Here is a 6,321-nt window from a genome sequence, read left to right as displayed (position 1 = left end):
GAGATCGCTCAAGTACGGGATAATTGTGACACCTTGCTTACGCAGGAGAACCATCATTTCCGCCATTACCTTGGTGAAAATTCTCTGGGCCGTGGAGAGACCAAACAGCAACGTCTGAAATTGGCAATGACAATCCTGTACCGCAAATCTGAGGTACGCCTGATGAGATGGATAAATGGGGACATGAAGGTATGCATCCTGTACACAAATGCGGACAACAGGTGTCAAGCCGTGTGTTGCCTTTGTCAAGCTGTAATAAGTAGGGGTAAGGACGTTAACCACCTCAGAACATCCTCCCTTATACGTCACCTGCAGCGCATTAATCATAAGTCAGTGACAAGTTCAAAAACTTTGGATGACAGCGGAAGCAGTCCACTGACCACTAAATCCCTTCCTCTTGTAACCAAGCTCCTGCAAACCACACCACCAACTCCCTCAGTGTCAATTTCCTCCTTAGACAGGAAAGCCAATAGTCCTGCAGGCCATGTCACTGGCAAGTCTGACGAGTCCTCTCCTGCCTGGGATTCCTCCGATGCATCCTTGAGTGTAACGCCTACTGCTGCTGGCGCTGCTGTTGTTGCTGCTGGGAGTCGATCGTCATCCCAGAGGGGAAGTCGGAAGACCACTTGTACTACTTCCAGTAGGCAATTGACTGTCCAACAGTCCTTTGCGAGGAAGATGAAATATCACAGCAGTCATCCTGCTGCAAAGCGGATAACTCAGGTCTTGTCAGCCTGGGTGGTGAGAAACGTGGTTCCGGTATCCATCGTTAATTCAGAGGCAACTAGAGACTTGATTGAGGTACTGTGTCCCCGGTACCAAATGCCATCTAGGTTCCATTTCTCTAGGCAGGCGATACCGAAAATGTACACAGACCTCAGAAAAAGAGTCACCAGTGTCCTAAAAAATGCAGTTGTACCCAAGGTCCACTAGTCCACATGTCCGTGGTTAAGTGGAGCAGGGCAGACTCAGGACTATATGACTGTGACAGCCCACTGGGTAGATGTATTGCCTCCCGCAGCAAGAACAGCAGCGGCGGCACCAGTAGCAGCATCTCGCAAATGCCAACTCGTTCCTAGGCAGACTACGCTTTGTATCACCGCTTTCCATAAGAGGCACACAGCTGACAACCTCTTACGGAAACTGAGGAACATCATCGCAGAATGGCTTACCCCAATTGGACTCTCCTGGGGATTTGTGACATCGGACAATGCCACCAATATTGTGCGTGCATTACATCTGGGCAAATTCCAGCACGTCCCATGTTTTGCACATACATTGAATTTGGTGGTGCAGAATTATTTAAAAAAACGACAGGGGCGTGCAAGAGATGCTGTCGGTGGCCCGAAGAATTGCGGGCCACTTTCTGCATTCAGCCACCGCGTGCCGAAGACTGGAGCACCACCAAACATTCCTGCACCTGCCCTGCCATCCTCTGAAGCAAGAGGTGGTAACGAGGTGGAATTCAACCCTCTATATGCTTCAGAGGATGGAGGAGCAGCAAAAGGCCATTCAAGCCTATACATCTACCCACGATATAGACAAAGGAGGGGGAATGCACCTGACTCAAGCGCAGTGGAGAATGATTTCAACGTTGTGTAAGGTTCTGCAACCCTTTGAACTTGCCACACGTGAAGTCAGTTCAGACACTGCCAGGCTTTTGCAGAAGAAGCTGGAGACATTGAAGGAGGAGCTAAAACAGAGCGATTCCGCTAGGCATGTGGGACTTGTGGATGGAGCCCTTAATTCGCTTAACCAGGATTCAATCTGTTGAAATCAGAGCAATACATTTTGGCCACCGTGCTCGATCCTAGATTTAAAACCTACATTGTATCTCTCTTTCCGGCAGACACAAGTCTGCAGAGGTTCAAAGACCTGCTGGTGAGAAAATTGTCAAGTCAAGCGGAACGTGACCCGTCAACAGCTCCTCCTTCACATTCTCCCGCAACTGGGGGTGCAAGGAAAAGGCTAAGAATTCCGAGCCCACCCGCTGGCGGTGATGCAGGGCAGTTTGGAGTGAGTGCTGACATCTGGTCCGGACTGAAGGACCTGGCAACGATTACTGACATGTCGTCTACTGTCACTACATATGATTCTGTCACCTTTGAAAGAATGGTGGAGGATTATATGAGTGACCGCATCCAGGTAGGCACGTCAGACAGTCCGTATGTATACTGGCAGGAAAAAGAGGCAATTTGGAGGCCCTTGCACAAACTGGCTTTATTCTACCTAAGTTGCCCTCCCTCCAGTGTGTACTCCAAAAGAGTGTTTAGTGCAGCCGCTCACCTTGTCAGCAATCGGCGTACGAGGTTACTTCCAGAAAATGTGGAGAAGATGATGATCATCAAAATGAATTATAATCAATTCCTCCGTGGAGACATTCACCAGCAATTGCCTCCAGAAAGTACACAGGGATCTGAGATGGTGGATTCCAGTGGGGACGAATTAATAATATGTGAGGGGGGCGATGTACACAGTGAAAGGGGTGAGGAATCGGAGGATGATGAGGTGGACATCTTGCCTCTGTAGAGCCAGTTTGTGCAAGGAGAGATTGATTGCTTCTTTTTTGGTGGGGACCCAAACCAACCAGTCATTTCAGTCAGCCGTGTGGCAGACCCTGTTGCTGAAATGATGGGTTCGTCAATGTTTTTCTTTTCAATCTAAGCCCCTGCAGTTTTCTGTAAGAATCTGCTTCGCTATGATGATCAACAAGTCACAAGGGCAAACACTCAGGGCTGGAGGTGTAGATCTTAGGACCAGCTGCTACAAGCATGGCAAAGGTGTCACTATCATTGGTGACACCCAGAGAGGCAGCGAGGGAGATTGTAATGCAGTGCGCGCAGATAAGCAGCGCAATGGTAAAAAGGAGGCATGGTCTCATAGGTAGGGGTGTGGCCTGTTTTCCTGAATCTCCATTTTGTTGCTCCGGGTATCCCGGGGGTTGAGTGCTGCACCCGGGGACTAGTGTGTGAGTGGTGCTGGATCCTGCACAGTGACAGAAACTGGGTGTTGCACGTAATGTTACAGTGAAACACCCATATTCTGTCACTGAAGAGGAGCCGGCACTTTGGTGTCACCCCCCTTGGCGGGTGACACTCGGGTGTGGGCCGCAACCCCGTTGTGATGCCACTGACCCATGGGAAGCTTTACGTGGCTTACCCATGTGTTAGTAGCCCCAAGCATCTTTTGTGTTAGTCCCTGAAGAAAAACTTCAAATATTTACAAATACATTTTGTAATCAATGGGCCTAATTCAGTAAGGATTGCAAATTCTGCTAAGTAACAGAATTTGCAATCCTTTGGTTCGCATGCTGGGGCCACCCAGCATGCCGCCTCCCTTCTTGACCACGCTGAAATTGCAGTCTCAGTGCAGTTCAGCGTGATCATAAAAAATGGGTTAGCCTCCTGTTGGTGCAGACTGTATGTGTGCGCAGGAAGCCGCCACCATTTTTGTGATCGCAGCTGCTGCATGTGATGTCATGCAGCAGCTCTGACCACGCCTCCTGTTTCTCCGTTGCCGACCCCATTTTGTAGCCCTGCCCATGCACCGCTCCATCTCCGACTTGGAAATGGATTGTTGCTGCCCCCCCCCCCCAGCACCGATTGACAGTCAGAAGCGATCGCATTATCTGCGGGGTGCCGCAGAAAATGCAGGCGCATGCGTATGCTCTTAGCAATTTTTGCAGTTGGATTGCTTATTGCGATTGCAATCCAACCTGAATCAGGCTCTATTACCTATCACAATGCACTGCGGGTAGTACAAAATGGGGTTAATATAAGAGAAAACCCCCCCAGAGCTGTGCTCCTTAACTGTCCCTGGTGGCTAGTGGAGCGGCTGCCCAGTAATCAGTGTCCACGCCAGTGCGCACATGGCCCACCCCCTACAGCCACGCTGAATCACGGTATAGTGTGGGCACAGAAGTCCCTTACCTCCCTTTCATCAGCGGCCTCGTGATCCCGGAGGGCGGTGTGTGTGTGACTGACCTTAGGAAGAAACCGGAGCCTCCGCTGCAGTGACCCAGCAACCAGGGCACGGGAGTATACTGCGCCGCTGGGAGTGATGGAGCTGCAGTAAAGATGTCTATTAGACCTAACCTGCTGCAGCCCTTGTAGATTCTTATAAAAAAAAGTTCTTCTTTTCTTGTCAAAATTAATAGCTAAGAATAGGCTGCCTGAGGCAGCCCCCTGTTAAGTGGCCTGCTACTGAAGGCACCAACTACAAACTGAGCTCCCTGTTCATGGAAGCGAGGTTATAGAGCAGGGGGCGCTGAGCATCTTGGGAACAGTCAAAAGCTTTGAGCCTGTTGGTGCCTCAGATCAAGATCCTACTCTACACCCCAATGTGAATCCTTGTGGAGTCCAGTGTACCCCACAGAAGAAATGAATGTGTCACACCCATTGGCAGCAACATTAGAATAGCTGCTGATGGGCACAATTGAGAAAGGAAGGGGGGAAAACATTTGAATCCAGCACATATATGTAATTTGAATATGTAATTTGTACCTTCCTACTTTAAAATGTAATGGATGAACCTCACCCTGTGAGAACTATCTTCATGATCAAGAGATCTCATACGCAAGAAAAGCATGTGTTGGGATAGGGCTGTGGAGGGCGGCTGCTCGAGCACACCCCCGTCAAGTTAAGGAGATTCAACTGAGGAAGCACAAGGGAACTCTTGTCTGGGGACAACAACTGCAGGGAGACCACATCTTTTCAGATGAAAATGAGAGGGCGGAAGGCTGCCTAATACTGAAGCACCCTCAAACATCAAACCATATGCAACAACTAGTACAAGCATTCCTGGGGAAAGGTCTGCAGCAGACGGATTTGCATACGGTGATGTCATCCAAGCAGTGGGCCAAAGTTGGCTGGAACCCTCATCTGCATATGAAAAGAGAAAAGGGGCGCTTGGATGACCCCTAGTTCGCATTGAACACCCCCCACCCTCCTTTGGTGTGGGGCTCATGTTGGCCATGCCCCAGCCCCTGAAGCATTCAAGCTGATTTCTTGCAGCAGCTGGGCACTGTAACAGCTCCAGAGCTGCTCTGTAATGCAAATAAAAGGGTGTGGGCCCTGCAACACCACCTGTAGTTCGCATTGTGCGTTGGAAGGCACAAAGTAAGCAGACGGGAGAAGTCAGGATAGTGCGCAAGGGCATAGAAGGGAGGGGCTCAAGAAAAGAGAAGTGGAAACAGACAGCAAACTAGGCGGGAGAGAGACCTGAGACAATGAGATCTAAATTATACCAGAGCCAACCAGGGGAAAGCACAAATGCAGTCCCCCCCCCCTACCACAAATTATGCAGTCTAGATTCCCACATTTGGGGAAATCACAGAGGTCAGCATACCCAGAATGCAATGAATGAACCTCACCCTGGGAAAACAATCTTCATGACCATGGTATCACCTAAGCAAAATAAGTATGATTTGAGATAGGGCTGGGGAGGGCCGCTGCTCAGGCACACCTCCGTCAAGTAAAGGAGATTCAACTGAGGCAGCACAAGGGAACTCTCATCTGGGGACAACAACTGCAGGGAGAACACATTTTCAGACGAATGTGTGAGGGCAGAAGGCTGCCTAATACTGAAGCACCCCCCAAACAACAAACCAAATGCAACAACTAGTGCAAGCATTCCTGGGGGAAGGCCTGCAGCAGATGGATTCGCATATGGTGATGTCATCCAAGCAATGGGTATAGTTGGCTGCAACCCTCGTCTGCATATGAAAAGAGAAAATGGTCACGCAGGGCATGGCGGCCTTTGTGGGGTTGCGCTTGGATGACCCCTAGATCGCTTTATACACCCCCATCAGTGTGGGGCTCATGTTGGCCATGCCCCAGCCCCTGAAGCATTCAAGCTGATTTCTTGCAGCAGCTGGACCCAGTAACAGCTCCAGAGTTGCTCTACAAGACAAGTAAAAGGGTGTGAGCCATGCAGCACCACCTGTAGTTTGCATACACACATATATAGGACAGCATCTCTTATATGCCCCAGGGGCAATAAAATAGTATCCTTATCTAGAGTATCCGTCCATGCCGCTACAGCACTACACATACACACCCAGGCCGACGCAATTGCCGGTCTGAGTAAGGTACCTGAATGTGTATAAATGGACTTCAGGGTAATCTCCTGTTTGCGGTCAGCAGACTCTTTGAGGGTAGCCGTATCCTGGGACGGGAGGGCTAACTTCTTGGATAAGCGTGTTAATGCTTTGTCCACCCAAGGGGAGGATTCCCATCGTAACCTATCCGTTGATGGGAAAGGATACGCCATAAGAATCCTTTTGGAAATCTGCAGGAGATTCCCAAGCTTTTTCACATAACT

General features: G+C 49.8%; 1 non-coding gene across 1 annotated transcript; it reads right to left on the bottom strand.

The window, feature by feature from the left end:
• Positions 1 to 5,255: 5,255 nt before the first annotated feature.
• Positions 5,256 to 5,422, bottom strand: LOC134951797 (U1 spliceosomal RNA). Its single transcript, XR_010184470.1, has one exon. It is a non-coding gene; the product is annotated as a U1 spliceosomal RNA (small nuclear RNA).
• Positions 5,423 to 6,321: the final 899 nt, after the last annotated feature.

This window comes from Pseudophryne corroboree, chromosome 8, assembly GCF_028390025.1.
Source record: "Pseudophryne corroboree isolate aPseCor3 chromosome 8, aPseCor3.hap2, whole genome shotgun sequence".
Taxonomy (NCBI): domain Eukaryota; kingdom Metazoa; phylum Chordata; class Amphibia; order Anura; family Myobatrachidae; genus Pseudophryne; species Pseudophryne corroboree.
Note: the sequence above shows the minus strand (reverse complement) of the source record. Positions and strands in the feature narration are given on the sequence as shown.